At 44.4% G+C, this 18,788-nt stretch overlaps 2 protein-coding genes across 9 annotated transcripts in view; one reads left to right on the forward strand and one right to left on the reverse strand.

The window, feature by feature from the left end:
• LOC134338659 (neural cell adhesion molecule L1-like) overlaps window positions 1-18,788 on the reverse strand; it is a 325,827-nt gene that overhangs the window by 143,189 nt on the left and 163,850 nt on the right. Inside the window, exon 2 of one of the 8 annotated variants that reach the window (XM_063034662.1) lies at window positions 7,448-7,598. The exons of the other annotated variants lie outside the window; for them this stretch is intronic. The gene's annotated coding sequence lies outside the window, so the exon portion shown is untranslated. The remainder of the gene's footprint in view (window positions 1-7,447; window positions 7,599-18,788) is intronic. 8 annotated transcript variants of the gene reach the window in all.
• Window positions 1-18,788, forward strand: part of LOC134338972 (contactin-2-like) — an 86,572-nt gene that overhangs the window by 15,077 nt on the left and 52,707 nt on the right. The gene's annotated exons all lie outside the window — the stretch shown is intronic.

An 18,788-nucleotide genomic window follows, 5' to 3' on the forward strand; every position in this document is an offset into this window, starting at 1 on the left:
GTTAGTGAACACAGCAGGGGCAGTATGGTGCCATAGCTCTCAGGGTCCTGCTAATGGTAGCTGGACAATGCTCATTCCCACTTCTGCCATCAAATAGTTGTGCAAACCAAATACAGAAAGAAGAAAGAGAGATTTTCTCTTTTAAAGGTGAAAGAACCTAATCAGGCTTAACAATGTAGATGCTGAGAGAACGCTGGTCTTTATATGGGAGGGTTTGAGTACGGGAATAAAAATTATTTGTAAATCAGCCATGATTAAATGGGGGAGCAGACTCGATGGGCCAAATGGCTGAAGTCTGCTGCTATGTCTTATGAGTTCCTCCAGCATTTTGTGTGTGTTGCATCCTTCTCCCAATTGATATGACATTGCATACATTCCACATTATTATTTCAGAAATGCTCACCAAGATGAAAAAACTGAGGAAAAAATGAGGCTCTGGGCCTCAACTCATTGGAGTTCAGAATAATAAGGGGAAATTGCATTGAAACTTTCAAATATTGAAAGGCCTAAACAGAGCTACATGGAGAGGATGTTTCCTATAGTGGGGGAGTCTAGGACCAGAAGACCCAGCCTCAGAATAGAAGGACATCCCTTTAGAATGAAGGTGAGGATGAATTTCTTCATCGAGAGGGTAGTGAATCTGTGGAATTCATTGCCAAAGACAGCCAAGTCACTGGGCATATTTAAAGTAGAGGTTGATAGGCTTTTACTTAGCCAGGGTGTCAAAGGTTACAGGGAAAAGGCACGAGAATTATGTCGAGAGGGAAAATAAATCAGCCTTGATCGAATGGTGGTGCAGAATCAATGGGCCAAATGGCTTCATTCGGCTCCTATGTCTTATGGTCTTAATAATTTTGAGAACACTTCTCTTTCCATCTTTGCCTGACTCAGTAGCCCCTTAAGAATTAAAATATTTTTACTATTTAAAAAAAAATCAGGTGGAAGATATTTCTGTAATCTTTAGAAGCATAATTTTTTCGCAGTCGCAGAAACCCTAAAGGAGAGTCTACTGCTCAGCTAAGTGGTCCCTGTGACCTTGATTGAAAGAGTGTGATTTCTCAGGCAATTGAATGCTTTTACTGGATTAGCAGCCTCAGGAAATAACAGGCAGGAGAGACAAAGGAGAGCCAGCGCATGTTGTTTATTATTTTCAGGCCTTTGACAAGGTGCCGCACATGAGGCAGCTTGACAAAATAACAGCCCGTGATATTACAGGAAAGGTATTAGGCATTGATAGAAGAGTGGCTGACTAGCAGGAGGCAAAGAGTGGGAATAGTGGGGACCTTTTCTAGCTGGCTGCCTGTGACCACAGGGAACTCTTCTTTTCATGAAGTCACAGAAAAGTACAGCACTGAAATAGGCCCTTTGGCCCATCTAGTCTGTGCTGAATTATTTAACCTGTCAACTCCCATTGAACTGCACCGGGACAATAGCCCTCAATGCCCCTACCACCCATGTACCTATCCAAACTTCTCTTCAATGTCAAAATCAAGTTCGCATGCACCACTTGAGAGGGCAGCTCGTTCCACACTCTCACGACCCCCTGAGTGAAGAAGTTTGCCCTCATGTTCCCCTTAAACATTTCACCTTTCACCCTTAATGCATGACCTCCAGTTGTAGTCCCATGGAACTTCAGTAGAAAAAGCCTGCTTGCAAATACGTACCCGATCTCCAGCCCTCAATTGTGTACACCTTATTGATATGCATGTTTTATGTCAATGATTTGGAGAACAGAATTGATGGCTTTGCGGCCAAGTTTGCAGACAATACGAAGATAGGTGGAGGAGCAGGTAGTGTTCAGGATGCAAGGATCCTGCAGAAGGTCGAAGACAGATCAGGAGAATGGGCAAAGAAGTGACAGATAGCTTAGGGAAGCGTATGTTCCTGCACTTTGGTAGAAGGAAAGAAGCCACAGACTACTTTCTAAATGGGGAGGAAATTCAAAAATCAGGGCTGCAAAGGGACTTGAGGGTTGTTGTGCAAGCTTCCCCAAAGGTTAACTTGCAGGTTGAGTCAGTGGTGAGGAAGGGTAACTGCAATGCTAGCATTCATTTTGAGAGAACTAGAATGCAAAAGCAATATTGTAATGCTGAGACTTTATAAGGCATTGGTCAAACCGCACTTGGAAAACTGTAAGCAGGTTTTGGCCCTTCATCTAAGAAAAGAGGTGTTGGCAGAGAGAGTCCAGAGATTTACAAGAATAATTCTGGGAATGAAAGGGTTAACATATGAGAGTGTGTGATGGCTCTGGACTTGCATTTGCTAGAGTTTAGAAAAATGATGGGGATCTCACTGAAACCTATTGAATATTAAAAGGCCAAGACAGAATAGGTGGTGCAGGCTTGTTGGTCTGCAGGGCCTGGTACAGGGTTGTATTTATAAATAAGAAAAATAAAAAATAAGATAACCAAGAGCATCGACAAGGTCATGTGGCAGAGGCCATTTATATGGGCGTAGCAAGGCCTTTGACAAGGTTCTGCATGGTAGGCTGGTGCAGAAGTTTAGGTCACATGGGGTGGAAGGCGAGCTGACCATTTGGGCAGAATATTAGCTTAGTGGTAGGACTCAGAAGGCCGTAGCAAATCCTAAACACAGGAGAGTCTGCAGATGCTGGAAATCTAGAGTACACACACAAAATGCTGGAGGAACTCTACAGGTCAGGCAACATCTGTGGAAATGAATAGACAGTCGACGTTTCAGGCCGAGACCCTTCTTCAGGTCCGAGAAGGAATCCAAATCAGAATCATGCTTATTATCACCGGCATGTGTCGTGAGATTTTGTTAACTTAGCAGCAACAGTTCAATGCAATACATAATATAGAAGAAGAAAAAATAATAAATAAATCAATTACAGTATAAGTGTATGGAATAGATTAAAAATTGTGCAAAAACAAAAATAATATATATTAAAAAGTGAGGTAGTGTTCAAGGGTTTAATGTCCATTTAGGAATCAGATGGCAGAGGGGAAGAAACTGTTCCTGAATCGCTGTGTGCCTTCAGTCTGCTGTACCTCCTATCTGATGGTAACAGTGAGAAAAGGGCATGCCCTGGGTGCTGGAGGTCCTTAATAATGGACGCTGCCTTCCTGAGACACCGCTCTTTGAAGATGTCCTGGGTACTAGTAGATGGAGCTGACTAAATTTACAACCCCCTGCAGCTTCTTTCGGTCCTGCGCAGTAGCTAACCCCACCCCCCCCATACCAGACAGTGATGCAGCCTGTCAGAATGCTCTCCATGGTACATCTATAGAGGTTTTTGAGTGTATTTGTTGACATTCCAAATCTCTTCACTCTCCTAATTAAGTATAGTTGCTCTCTTGCCTTTTTTATAACAACATCGATATGTTGGGACCAAGTTAAGTCCTCAGAGATCTTGACACTCAGGAACTTGAAGCTGCTCACTCTCTCCACTTCTGATCCCTCTATGAGGTATGTGTTCCTTCGTCCTACCCTTCCTGAAGTCCACAATCAGTTCGAAGGAGGAAGATGCCAGAATTAAAGGTGGTGGTGGGGGGGAAGAGGCTAGATGGAAGATGATAGGTGAAGCTACGTGGGTGGAAAAGGTCAAGGTCTGGTGAAGAAGGATTCTGACAGGAGAGGAGAATGGACCGTAAGAGAAAAGAGGGAGGAGAGGAGCCAGGGGAAAGTGATAGGTAGGTGAGAAGAAGTAAAAGCTCAGAGTGGGGAATAAAGGAAGACAGGAAAGGGAGGGAAAGGCAATTGCCAGAAGGAGAAATCTATATTCATACCATCAGGTTGGAGGCTACCCTGATGGAACACAAGGTGCTACTCCCCACCCCGAGGGTGGCCTCACCCTCACCTTGGCAAAAGAAGAGGCCATGGACACATCAGAACAGGAATGGGAATGCGAATGAAAATATTTGAGCACTGGTAGGTCCCACTGGTGGACATAGTGCGGAATTTGTCAGTTTGGAGGCCTGTGACCAGCGATGCATTGGTGTTGTGTCATCTGTTACTTGTCATCTATGTTAACAACTAAGATGAGAATGTAGTCGGTATGATAAATTTGTGTATGATGCTACAATTGATGACATAGTGTATAGCAAAGGAGGTAACCTGAAACATTTCAGCACAGTACAGGTCCTTCAGCCCACAATGATATGCCTACTCGAAAATCAATTTAACCCTTCCATCCATTTTTCTATCATCCATGTGTCTATCTAACAGTTTCTTAGATGTCCCTAATGTACCTGCCTCTACCACCACCACTGGCAGGGCCTCTTATACTTCCCACCAATCACCCTCATATTAGCCATTTCCGCCATGGGAAAATAGTCTTTGGCTATTTTCATCTCAACCTATGCTCTTATCATCTTATGCACCTCTCATCCTCCTTCCTCCAGGATCTAGATCAACTGAGAAAATGACCAACAGCAGATGGAATATAGACAGGGTAAATGCAAGCAAACTTTTTCCACTGAGGTTGGGTGGGACTACAACTAGAGGTCATGGGTTAAGGGTGAAACATGAAATGTTTAAGGGGAGCTTGAGGGCAAACTTCTTCACTCACAGGGCTGTGAGAGTGTGGAATGAGCTACTATCACAAGTGGTGCATGCAAGCTCGATTTCAACATGAGAAGTTTGGATAAGTATATGGATGGCTATGGTCCTGGTGTGGGTCAATGGGAGGAGGCAGTTTAAATGGTTTGGCCAAAGACTAGATGGGCCAAATTGCCTGTTTGGCACTGTATATTTCTATGATTCTACATCTCAGATGCTTGCAAAGTGTTGCATTTTGGTTAGGTCAAGTCTTACACAATAGATGGCAGGGCCTGGAGAGTGACCTAAAAGTACGTACAAGTACATAGTTCCCTGGAAGTGGTAAATAGTGTAGCGAAGTAGGATTTTGCCATGTTTGTCTTCATTGGATGAAGCACTGAGTTCAGGAGCTGGGATGTCACACTACAACTGGATGAGACATTGGTGAGACCACACTTGTGATTGTGGTTATCCAGCTATAAGAAAAATGTCACTAAAGTGGCAAGGATACAGAAAAGATTCACAACAATAGAGGTCTTAAGTTGTAACAAAAGACTTGACAGGCTGAGGTGTTTCACCCCTAGGGTGTTGGAGATACATAAAATCATGAGGTGCATAGATAAGGCCAGCCTTTTTTCCTCAGGGTAGGGAGGTCTAAAGCTTGGGGAATAAATTTGATAGATAGATAGATATACTTTATTAATCCCGAGGGAAATTTGGTTTTGTTACAGCCGCACCAACCAAGAATAGAGCGTAAATATAGCAATACAAAAAAACCCCAACAATCAAACACCAAAATGCAAACTCTGCCAGATGGAAAATAAGTCCAGGACCAGTCTATTGGCTCAGGGTGACTGACCCTCCACGGGAGGAGCTGCACGTTCGATGGTCACAAGCAGGAACGACCTCCCGTGCCGCCAAGTGTTGTATCACGGTGGAATGTGGCCGAAGTCCAACAGTAAAAAGTTCAATATCCAGTCTGCAAGCATATTCCTCAATCATAATATACCCCGGATTGCACCATCCGTTGTTAGCCAGAACAGTAAGCACTGAACTCCTTTACGCTTACCGCTCTCAGTGCACTTCCGGTCAGCCAGAACGGTATTACCCACCGAACTCCTCTTCTCCAAAAGTCTCTGCTGTCTCGACCCAGTCCTCTTTCCTCGGCTTTGTAATCCTCCTCTGTGTATTTTCCTCCGGATTTCTGCAGGGGTGTCCACCGCTCCGTTCGCTAAGCCGGCGGGAATTTGCTGGTCCGTGAAATACACAATGCGACCTTGCTTCTGTCCCGCGTGTCGGGACGTAACCATTTCCAGTGCTAAAGAAAACCCAAATAAAACTCTCTCTACCAGCATGTTAGAGAGGGTGCAGCTTCGACGTGTTACCGTGAGAAAAAAACCCAAAAAATAACATAAATTAAAAAGTAAGAAGAAGAAAGTAAGAATAGATCAGAACGGCTGCACCAGGCTGCATGCACGACCAGCGCATGCGCACTAAAAAAGGTAAGATGGGAAATATTTATACCATATTAATAATTATACCAAGAACAGCAGTGTGAGCTGCCTTAACAAATATTGTCCAGTTGCACTCATATTTATGGTGATGAAATGCTTTGAGAAGTTGGTCATGACTAGAATCAACACCTGTCTCAGGAAATTCCTGGACCTACTGCAATTTTCCTATCACCACTAGGTTTACAGCAGACACAATCTTAATGGACTCTCCATGTGGCCTTGCATCACCCGTACAATGTCAGAATGCTATTTATTGACTACAGCTCAGCACTTAATACCATCATTCCCTGAAAGCTACAGAACCTAATCCTCTAACTCCCTCTGAAACTGGATCGTCAATTTCCTAATTGGAAGACCACAATCTGTGCAGATTGGAAATAACATCTCCACCTCGCTGTCAATCAACAATGGCACGCCATGGGGATGTGTGCTTAGCCCACTGCTCTACTCTCTCTACATCCACGACTGTGTGGCTAGGCATAGCTCAAATGCCATCTATAAATTTGCTGATGATACAATCACTGTTGGCAGAATTTCAGATGTTAACGAAAGGGCATACAGGAGTGAGATATACCAGTTAATTGAGTGGTGTCATAGCAACAACCTTGCACTTAATGTTAGCAGGACCAAAAAGCTGATTGCGGACTTCAGAAAGGGTAAGACGAGGGAACATGAACCAATCCTCATAGAGGGATCAGAAGAAGAATGAGTGAGCAATTTCAAGTTCCTGGGTGATAATATCTCGGAGGACCTAACCTGGACACAACATATTAATGCAGTTACGAAATTTGAGCAGGTTTGGTTTGTCAGCTAAAACACAGCAAAAACTGCTACAAATGGGCCAACAAGAGCATTCTGACTGGCTGAGTCACCGTCTGATATGAGGGGGCTACTGGATAAGATTGAAGTAAGTTGCAGAAACTTATAAAATTAGTCAGCTCCATCATGGGTACTAGCCTCCATAGTATCCAAAACATCTTCAAGGGGTAGTAACTTAGGAAGGTAGCTTCCATCATTAAGGACCCCCACTACCCAGGACATACCCTCTTCTCAGTATTACCATCAGGAAGGAAGTACAGGAGCCCGAAGGCACAAATTCAGCAATAAGCAACAGCTTCTTCCCCTCTGCCATCCAATTCCTAAATGGACATTGATCCCATGAACACAAGCTCAAAACTTTTTGTTTTTTTTTGCACAACTTATTTTTAACTCAACTATTTAATAGACAAGTCACAAGGCTGCGGGACCAGATGGCATTCCAGGGTGAGTGCTCAGGATTGCGCGATTCAACTAGCAGGTGTGTTTAAAGGCATTTTTAATCTCTCCTTCTCCCAGTGTAGAGTGCCCTCCTGCTTCAAAACATCCACCATTGTTCTAGTACCTCAAAAGACCAAGGTAACATGTCTGAACGACTGGCGTCCTGTCGCACTCACCTCAATAATAAGCAAATTCTTTGAGAGGCTGGTCAAGGATTACATCTGCAGCTTGCTATCACCCACACTGGATCTCCTACAATTCGCCTACCGACACAACCGATCGACAGATGACGCAACAGCCATGGCTCTACACACCATCCTTACACATCTGGAGAAGAGGGATGATTATGTGAGAATGCTATTCTTGGACTACAGTTCAGCATTCAACATCGTAATCACCTCCAGGCTCGACAAGAAGCTCAGAGACCTTGGACTTCACCCTGCTTTGTATAGCTGGATCCTGGACTTCCTGTCAGATCTCTGGCAGGTGGTAAGAGTGGGCTCCCTCACCTCTGCCCTTCAGGCCTGGGTACTAAGCCCCCCTCCTTTACTCTCTGTATACCCATGACTGTGTCACCACCCAAAGCTCCAATCTGCTACTTAAATTTGCAGATGATACTACACTGATTGGCCTAATCTCAAATAATAATGAGCCAGCCTACAGAGAAGTCCTCACCACCCTGACACACAGTGGTGTCAAGGAAACAACCTCGCCCTCAATGTTGCTAAAACAAAGGAGCTGGTTGTGGACTAAAGGAAGAATGGAGACAGGCTAGCCCCTATTGACATCAATGGATCTGGGGTAGAGAGGGTAAACAGCTTTAAGTTCCTCGGCATAAACCTCACCAAGGATCTCACATGGTCTGTACATACCAGCTATGTGGTGAAAAAAGCACAACAGCGCCTCTTTTACCTCAGGCTGTTGGAAGAAGTTTGTTATGGGTCCCCAATCCTAAGAACTTTCTATAGGGGCTCAATTGAGAGTATCCTGACTGGCTGCATCACTGCCTGGTGTGGGAACTGTACTTCCCTCAATCGCAGGACTCTGCAGAGAGTGGTGCAGACAGCCCAGCGCATCTGTAAATGTGAACTTCACATTATTCAGGACATTTACAAAGTGTGTAAAAAGGGCCTGAAGGATCATTGGGGTCCCGAGTCACCCCAACCACAAACTGTTCCAGCTGCTACCATCCAGGAAATAACACTGCAGCATAAAAGCCAGGACCAACAGGCTTCATTCATCAGGTCATCAGACTGCTGAATTCATGCTGACACAACTGTATTTCTATGTTGTATTGACTATCTTGTTGTACATACTATTTATTATAAATTACTATAAATTGCACATTTAGACGGAGAAGGAACGTAAAGGTTTTTACTCGTGTATATGAAGGATGTAAGTAATAAAGTCAATTCATTATATTTATTGTAATTTAGGGTTTTTTCCTTCTACATTTACTTATCATGTATAGCATTGTACTGCTGCCCAAGTTAACAAATTTCACAGCATATGATAGTGATATAGAACCTGATTCTGACTTAAAGGGTACTTGAGAGGCAACTTTTTCATAGAAATTAGTGACATGTGGTACGAGCTGCCGGAGGAAGAGATGGAGGTGGGTATAATTACAATGTTTATGTTTAATAGGCATTTAAACAGGTGTGTGGATTGGAAAGGAGTAGAGAAAGGGTTCTCAAACTGGGTCCGTGGACCCCTTGGTTAATGGTCAGGTTCAATGGCATGAAATTGGTTGGGAATCCCTGGCGTAGAGAGATACGAGTCAAACTCAGGCAAATGGGGAACACGAGAGATTCTGCAGTGCTGGAAACCGTGAGCAACACACAAAATTACTGGAAACTCTGGCAGGCTTTAGCTTTAATAAGGACTGAATGTAATTCCTCCCGTTCCTACTGTGCGAGTATGTGTACAGAGGGAGCTAAAAGCAATCTCTGCAACACACACAAAATGCTGGAGGAACTCAGCAGGTCAGAAAGCATCTATGGAAGGGAATAAACAGTCGACGTTTCAGCCTGAGACCCTTCATCAGAACTAGAAAGAAAGGGAGAAGACGACAGATATTCCTAGCATCTGCAGAATCGCTTGTGTTCGCCATTTGCCTCAGAAATGCGATCTCTGCTTTCCGTGCCTTAGGAATATGTGATGGAAGAGCGTAAAGGGAGCTTTCATTGTACCTAACCTATTCTCTAACAGAGTGTAATGACAACAAGAGCTGGAAAATGAGAAGACATTCTAATTGAGTGGTTCAATATTTATTCTGATCAATAGGTTATGAAATGATACTGGAACGGATGCTGTTAAAAGTCAGAGAATCACAGAAACAGGTCTTTTGACCCATCTAGTATGTGTCGAATTGTTATTCTACCTTCATTCCATCGACCTGTACCTAGACCATAGCCCCCCACCACTCCCATTCATGTACTTGTCCAAACTTCTCTTAAATGTAGCAATTGAACCCGCATCCACCACCTTCACTGGCAGCTCGTTCCACACTCTCACAACCCTCGGAGTGAAGAAGTTCTGATTCCAGTTCCCAGTCTGATGAGTTAGTCCATGGCTTCCTCTTATGCCTGGATGAGGCCACCCTCAGGGGTGGAGAAGCAATGTTCCATCAGGGTAGCCTCCAACCTGATGGCATGAATACTGTATCAATTTCTCCCCCCGGCAAATAAATTTGCCCCTCCTCTTCCTCTATTCCCCACTCTCACCTTTTACCTCTCTTCAACCTCACCTCCTTCCCTTTCTCCCATGGTCCACTCTCCTCTCCTATCAGATTCTTTCTTCTCCAGCCCTTGAACTTTCCCACCCACCTGACTTCACTTATCACCTTCCAGCTTGCCTCCTTCCCCTCCCCCCCAAGCTTTTTACTTTGGCATCTTCCCCCTTCCTTCTCAGTCCTGAAGAAGGGTCACGGCCCAAAACGTTGCCTGTTTATTAAGTTCCATAGATGCTACCTGACCTGCTGAGTTCCTCCAGTATCTCGTGCTTGTTGCTTTGGATGTCCAGCATCTGCAGAATTTCTCATGTTTATCAGTTCTTATTTATGTTCCCTTTAAACATTCCCGCTTTCATTTAGATCATCTATCTCCCTCAAACCTCTATCAAATCTCCCTTCATTCTCCAATTTTCTAGGGAGTAAAGTCCTAACCTGTTCAACTTTCCCCATAACTCAGGTCCTACGGGCAACACCCTTGTAAATTTTCAGGGTACTCTTTCAAGCTTATTGATATCTTTCCTTCAGGTCGCTGACCACAACTGCAGGCAACACTCCAAATTTGGGCTCATCAACGTCTTATACAACTTCAACATAACATCCCAACTCCTCACTCGATACTCTGAGTTATGAAGGCCAGTGTGCCTACAGCTCAAAAGGTGAACTTTCTCTCTCACACTGTCCATATGATATACAAAAATGTTCAAGCATTTTGGTAAGAGAGAGAGTTAATAGAGAAGTAATATGCTCATATGTGCAAAAGTCTTACGCACATATATATCGCTCTGGTGCCCAAGACTATTTGTCAAAGTGGAGCAGAGAATGAGTGAGCAAAGGATGTTGGGAGGGGTGTGGAACAAGTGACAGAGAAGAAGAGCCGGGGTAGGGGGTGGCAGACACACCCAGCCCCAAGACACCAGGCAAGGTCATCTGATTCCAAACAATTGGTTTATCGATCATTACAAAATGTCTCTCTGGTGCTTCCCTCTCCCTCCCCTATCTCTTCCCCTTTTCCCAACCATGATTCCCTTCTCCCTGCCTCCTTCCCATTCTCAGTTCACAATATGGACCTATATCAGAATCATATAAGTATATATACCTAAGGCTTTTGCACAGTGTTGGATATCAAAAGATATTTTATTGATAATAAAACATTACTAATACAAGAAATTCTGCAAGTGCTGGGAAACCATACACACAAAATGCTGAAGGAACTCAACAGGTCAGTGAGCATCTATAAAAGTGAATAAATAATCAATATTTCAAGCCAAGACCCTTCTTCAGGGCTGAAAAGAAAGGGGGAAGATGCCAGAATTAAAAAAAAGTGTGGGGGGGGGGGAAGGAAGGAGGATAGCTAGAGGGTGATTGGTGAAGCCAGGTGGGTAGGAAAAAAGGCTGGAGAGGAAGCAATCTGGTAGGAGAGGAGAATGAACCACAGAGGAAAGGAAAGGAGGAGAGGACCCAGGGGGGAGCGGCAGGTGAACAGAGGTAAGAGGCCAGAGTGGAGAACAGATGAAGAGGGAGTGGGAGGGAATTTTTTTAAACTGGAAGGAGAAATTGTTATGCATGCCATCAGGTCAGAGGCTGCCCAGATGGAATACAAGGTGTTGCTCTTCATGGCACAAGAGGAGACCCTACACTGACATGTCAGAACTGGAATAGGATTGGGAATTAAAATACTTGGCCACCAGGAAGTTCCACTTTTGGCAGATGGAAATTTTAAAAAATATTTATGAGAATAGACTGCACAATTCCTTTACATTCTTACATTCATAGTCAATGCTTTCGGCACTATTGTATTATATTCCGTAAAATCAATAGGACTGTTGCGTCTCATGTGGGCCCCCTGGGGTGGTACACTATTACAATCATTGAGGTGCCTCCTCACCCAACCCAACCCTCCCTCTCCAGTAGTGGAAGAGCCCTATATCATGGCCCTCGACAACCGAGCCCTTGCAATGGCTGCATCAAACTTCATTACGTCACTCAGCAGGTACTCCTGCAGTCTGGAGTATGCCAGCTGATAGCATTCCTGGACAGACATCCTGATGTGCTGACAGACCAAAGGTCAGTGTTGCACTGAGCTGATAATCTACCAGCAGCATTTCATGTCCGTCTCCATGTGTGCCACTGGGAACAGTGCACAGATCAGACAGTACTCTGTCACACAGCTGCTCTGTAAGAACCACAACAGGGGACCCTCTCCACACCCCCTTTGCAAACTCACAGTCTTGCAAAGAGGCGAGCCACTGTCTCATCCCCTTTGGTACAGTTATATACAACTCTGGTTAGGCCATACTTGGTGTACAGTGTGCAGCTTGTAGTTCTGGCCATGCCTCCTCCCAACCTCCACAGGAAGGATGTGGAGGCTTTGGAAAGGTTGGAGAAGAGGTTAACTAGGAAGGATTTGGAGACTATTAGTCATAGGAACTCGGATTGTTTTCTCTGGAGCATCAGAGGTTAAGGAGCAACCTGAGAGACGTTTTTTTAAATTATAGGAGTCATGGATAAGGTAGTCGAAGGAAGAGAAGATGGCGGTGCGACGCAGTGCGCAACGGCCACTCCGGAATGAATATCTGTTACCTGTCAAGTAGGATGCCGTGCACAATCCTGGTTTGATGGAGACGGACGTGAGAAGCATGGAGGAACATCTGGTGAAACTTCTGAAATGCCTGTTTCGCTGCTGCTGCTACTGTGCGATCCAGAATCTCCGGAGGGGAAGGCCCCGAATCCTCGGCTTTGCCTGTTGCTTGGTGGCCGGGGCCGGGGTCGAAGCGCTCGGCACAGATGGTGCCCGGTGCTCAGTGTCAGAGGGCTGGTCAGGGGCTCAAAGTTTTCAGACGGACTCAGAGTCGGCTGTGGTTGGGTGCTCCCAGGGTGCCGCATCGGCAAGTTTGCGGTGCTGGAGGTTCATGGCAGGGAGAGTTTTTCTTCCTTCTACAGTCTGCGTGAGATGATGGGGCTATCGGGACTTTGAGTCTTTTTTTTTTACCATGCCCATGGTCTGCTCTTTATCAAATTACGGTATTGCTTTGCACTGTTGTAACTATATGTTATAATTATGTGGTTTTTGTCAGTTTTAGTCTTGGTTTGTCTTGTGTTTCTGTAATATCATACTGGAGAAACATCGTATCATTTCTTAATGCATGCATTACTAAATGACAATAAACGAGGACTGAGTGTCCTCATAATCTAATCTAAAAAAAACTTCCCTCCCCCCACAGGCAAAAATATCAAACATCTGAGAGCAGATATGTAGGTAAAGGTTTAATGGAGAGTTGCAAGGTATGTTTTACTTTGCAGAGAGTCAAAGTCAAAGTAAATTTATTATTCAAGTAAGTATGTAGGTGCAGAGGAGATTTACTAGAATGCTGCCTGGATTAGAGAGCATGACTTACGAGGATAGATTGAGCAAGCTTGGGCTTTTCTCTTTGGAGTGAAGGAGGATGAGAGGAGACTTGATAGAGGTGCGTAAGATTGAATGGATGGCCAGAGTCCATTTCCCAGGGCGGAAGTGACTAATATGAGGCGCCATAATTTTAAGGTGATTGGAGAAAAGTATAGGGGGTATGTCAGAGGCCAATTATCTACACAGAGAATGGTGGGAGTGTAGAATGCCCTGCCAGATGTGGTGATAGAGGCTGATACATTAGGGACACTTAGATAGGCATAAGGAAGATAGAAAAACTGGAAGGCTAACAGGAGGAAAGGCTTAGATTGATCTTAAAGTAGTTAAAAGGTCAGCACAACATCGTGGCAAAAGGGCCTGTACTGTGCTGTAATGATCTATGTTCTACAAATAAATAGTGGGAACACGAGTTGTAGAGCCCTTGAAAGTGAGCCTGTAAGCAGAGAGTGCCCAGAAGGCACTGCCATGGGAGGTGGGTAGGAACAGATATGACAGCAACATTTAAGAGGCATTTAGACAGACACATGAACAGGCAAGTACAAATAATCTGCAGGAAGATAGCATTAATTTGGCGTCATGGTCGGCACAGATATGGTGCCTGAAGGAACCTGTTCCTGCGCTGTATGGTTCTATTTTCAGTCAACAAAGATATCACTTTACATCACTCACTGATTGAAGAAGGTAGAAAGTTGTTTTTTTTTGGTTCTTCTGTGACCCGGAACGATGCAAAATTCCCAAGGAAGACCAGCAAAGATATCCCAGAATCACATGCTTAACCACACAGTAAGAATATTAACTCTGAGTTCTGAATGTCTCTCTCTCTCATACACACACACACTACCAATTGAAACACACCCCAACTTCTACAAACCCCGGCTGGGCTCTGCTAAGGTTACATAAGGGGTACCCAACCTGGGCTTAAGGATTGAAGATTAGCTATATTTGTCACCATTGGAAAGGGTCCAGGGGAAATTCATGAGAAAGATCCCAGGAATAAAAGGTTAACAATATGAGGAGTGTTTGATGGCTCTGGGCCTGTATGTGGTAGAATTCAGAAAAATGAGAGGGGAATCTCATTAAAACCTATCAAATATCGAAAGGCCTAGACTGAATAGATATGGAGAGGATTTTTCCAATAGTGGGAGACACTAGGACTAGAGGGCACTGTTCAGAATAAAAGGATGTCCTTCTAGAACAGAGATGAGGAGGAATTTCTTTAGCCAAATGGTGATGAATCTGTGGCAAGGCCAAGTCACAAGGTATATTTAAAGCAGAAGTGGATAAATTCTTGATTAGTAGGGGCGTCAAAGGTTACAGGGAGAGAGGAGGGGAATAGGATTGAGAGGGAAAATAATTCAGTCATGATCGAGTGGTGAATCAGACTTGATGGGCTCAATGGCCTAATTCTGCTCCTGTCTTATGTCCTATGTACATTAAAGCATACAGTGAAATGCATTGTCCAAGGAGGTGCTGCAGGCAGTCCGCAAGCTTTGCCATGCATTCTGTTGCCAACACAGTTCGCCCACAACTTACTAACCCTAAAATGTAGGTACTTGGGAGGTTGGAGGAAACTGGAGCACCTGGAGGAGACATGGGGAGTACATACAAACTACTTACCAGCAGTGCTGGGAATTGAACCTGAGTCACCGACGCTGTAATAGTGTTTTGATAACGACTACGCTACTGTGCAGCCCTTAGAGGTTATCGTTAAAGCGTCCCTGTTAACGGCTGCAATTTTGAACAACAAGCACACTGGTACAGAAGCTTTTGCAGTTTATGAACGCCTGATTTATGTAAGCCCCTGCAGAAACGAAGAAGTGTTTGGGAGACCAGTGGGATGGAACTGTCAGCAGTTGCAGGGTTGCAGTGGGAATTTGAGTTGTGGCCACAGTCCTGACATGCGAACTGATCAGGACACGAATGGTGCACGAGCAAGTGAATATCAAGTCTGAGTACAGAATTGGTTCCAGCCCAAAGCCATGATAATAGGGAGCAACCTCACATCGGCCATTACAGTTTGGTTTGGTGCAGCTTCCTCCCACAATATAGAAAAACTACAGCGAGCGCTTGGAGCAGCAGGAAAGGTCACTGCAGGACTTGTATGTGTCCAGGACAAAGAAATGGGCAAGAAAGTCATTGCAGACACTACCCACCCAGCAAGCTTTCTTCTGAGAAGTGCTATATAAGTGCTATATTAAAACAGAATCACTCCATTTTAGAAGTTTCTTCCCCCAGGCAGTTAATACGATAATCATTCTAGTTAGACTGCACTGCAAGCACTAAACCACTTTCTATCATGCTGTTTACATTGTAAATACATGCTGATATTTAAGCACATTTTATTCCATATGCGTACTTTAATCTCTAACTTTATTTTTATGCAATTCTTTATCCTTCATAACTGTTGAATGCTGTTGCTTTTCTGTTTCATGTCACACCCTGACCAACACACCTCAGCAAATCCATAATACATGTAAATGTGCATAACGAATAAAATCGATCCTTGACCTTTGATGGGCTGGTTTCGGGTGGGGTGCTTGCAATTTCATAAGCTGACAGTTTTGTCAATTACTTGGCTGTTCCTTTGTTTGGAGGAAGAGAGGGAGGCTAATTGGGTAGGACTGCATTTATAACACTGACAGGCTACATGCTGTTTTGAGAGGGAAAACAGAACAAGGTACAGTGTCATTAAAAGTGAACGTGATGCCCTGAAGGAGAATCGAGCTGTCAGAGAAACTGTGGGGCATGTCTGATGAACTGTACACGGTGCTACTGTGAAGTGTAATCATTCACCACAACTGACAGCGGAGGGCAGCATCATCCCCTCTACTGCCACGATGAAGCCACGCTCAGGTTGGAGGAGCAACACCTCATAATCCGCCTGGGTAGCCTCCAACCTGACGGTATGAACATCAATTTCTACAACTTCAAGTAATTATTCCCTCCCCACCCTTCTCTCTTTTTCAATTCCCCATTCTGTTTCCCCTCCTACTTCCCTTTCTCCCATGGTCAGCTCTCCTGTCCTATCATTTTCCTTTCTCTTCGGCTCTTTACTTCTTTCCCCTATCACCCTCCAGCTTCTCACTTCATCCCCCCCTCTCCCTCACCCATCTGGCTTCATCTGTCTATCACCTGCAACACACAAGATGCTGGAGGAACACAGCAGGTCAGGCAGCACCCATGGAAATGAACAAACAGTTGACATTTCAGGCTGAGACCCTTATACTCCTTTCACATCCCCTCCAACCTTCTTATTCTGGCGTCTCCTCCCTTCCCTTCCAGTCCTGATGAAAGGTGTTGGCCCAAAATGTTGACCATTTATTCCTCTCCATAGATGCTGCCTGACCTGCTGAGTTCCTCCAGCATTTGTGTACTGCTGTACACATCGAAGCCAGGCCAAACTGTCTCTGGAAAAGACTGTTTCAAGATCTTGACAAATGCAGAAGGCCATTGAAGGAGTACAGAGAACAGGTAAATTCATGCCTTCATAAATGCAGTCAGCCCCTTCTATATTTAGGCATGGGTGAGGTCAGCACTCAGACCTGGAATAACGGCAATAAAATCACGTGGACGTCTCGTCAGAGAGGATGTGACTGGCAACAAGTAGCCAGACAGAAGAATCAGTGACGGCAATTTGAAAACAAGCTCCAGAGGAGCAGTGCGAATGGGCAAACTGGAAACTGCAGGTGTCCCAAATGACCTGGCCATCTTGCTGGGATGTGCCATGACAGCTCGATGTCAGTCCTGGACATTGGCACAGGCGGAAGACGTTTTGCCAACTTTTTAACCTCCCCTAAGATCAAGCTAGCCCTTGCTACTCACATAGCCCTCCATTTTTCTATCATCCATGTACCTAAGAGTCTCTTAAATGACCCTAATATATCTATACTGGCAGTGCAGTGACAGAGGGCTCACCTAATTGATTCTGTTATAGTTATTATTTTATAGGTTTGTTGAGTATGCCCACAAGAAAATGAGTCTCAGGGGTGTATACGGTGACATAGATTTTGATAATTTATTTTGATCTTTGAACCTCTGACCCCTATATTTTCCTCCAATGACCTTAAATTATGCCCCCTAGTATAAGCCATTTCTGCCCTGGGAAAAATCTCTGGCTGTCCAGAGATCTACGCCTCTTATTACCTTGTATACCTCTATCATCCTCCTTCACTCCAAAGAGAAAAATGCTAGCTCGCTCAACCTATCCTCATAAGACATGCTCTCTAATCCAGGCAGCATCCTGGTAAATCTCCTCTGCAGCCTCTCTAAAGCTTCCACATCCTTCCTATAATGAGGTGACCCGAACTGAACTCAATATTCCAAGCATAGTCTAACCAGGGTTTATAGAGCTGCTTATATACCTTCTGGAACTCAATCCATTGACTGACACACTATTTGCCTTCTTAACCATCCTATCAAGATTCACGGCAAATTTGACTAATCCATCACCCACCCAGCGCTTTGTCATCATGTTTCTTTGCCTCTATTATTAAAAGCAAGCTGGCTTGTTTTGAAATTTGTTCATCTAAATTGCCAAGTGAAAGACTGTTTGTCAATGTTTATTTGCCAGTGGTGTCATGAGTGTCACCACAGGTTGAAATACAGAATATCTCATGACTTTTGGCTTGCAGGGCAGATGCTGGCTTTGTTCTTGAGGAATGGTGCAGGAGCAGTGCAGAGGGAGCTCAGTGATCTCAGAGAGTAGCACTGAGGGAGCACCACACCTGCAGTAGGGGAGTGACACACCGTGGGATGAGCTGGGCATTGGGAGAACCCTGCACTGTTAGAGGATCTCACATTCAGAGGGAGGACATCAGAATCAGAACTAGGTTTATTACCACTGACGTGTCGTGGCATTTGTTGTTATGAGGCAACAGTGCAGCCAATGCATAAAAAACAGTTTTACAATAAAAAAAATTAAAAATAAGTAGGTGGTTAAATTGATCACAGAGTAGGTTGAAAGGTCACACAACACTGTGGGCCGAAGAGTCTTTTGTGTGCTGTAATGTTCTACACACTGTGTTTAAAAAAAAGCAAAGTAGTGAGGTGGTGTTCATGGACCATTCAGAAATCTGATGGCAAAAGGGAAGAAGCGGTTCCTAAAATGTTGAGTGTCTCCCTTCAGGCTCCTGTAACTTTTCCCACTGGGAAGAGAGCTTATTCTGGGTGGTAGTAGTACAATGTTGGTTGAGGCACCATCTTCTGAAGATGTCCTTGCTGGTGGTGAAGCTGGTACCCATGATAGAGCTGGTTGAGTTTTTACAACCATCTACAGCTCTTTCCGATCTTGTGCATTGGCCTCTCCATGCCAGACAGTGATGTTACCGCTCAGAACGCTCTCCACGGTATTTCTATAGAAATTCGCTAGAGTCTTTGA

This window comes from Mobula hypostoma, chromosome 28 (assembly GCF_963921235.1).
Source record: "Mobula hypostoma chromosome 28, sMobHyp1.1, whole genome shotgun sequence".
NCBI classification, from domain to species: Eukaryota; Metazoa; Chordata; class Chondrichthyes; order Myliobatiformes; family Myliobatidae; genus Mobula; species Mobula hypostoma.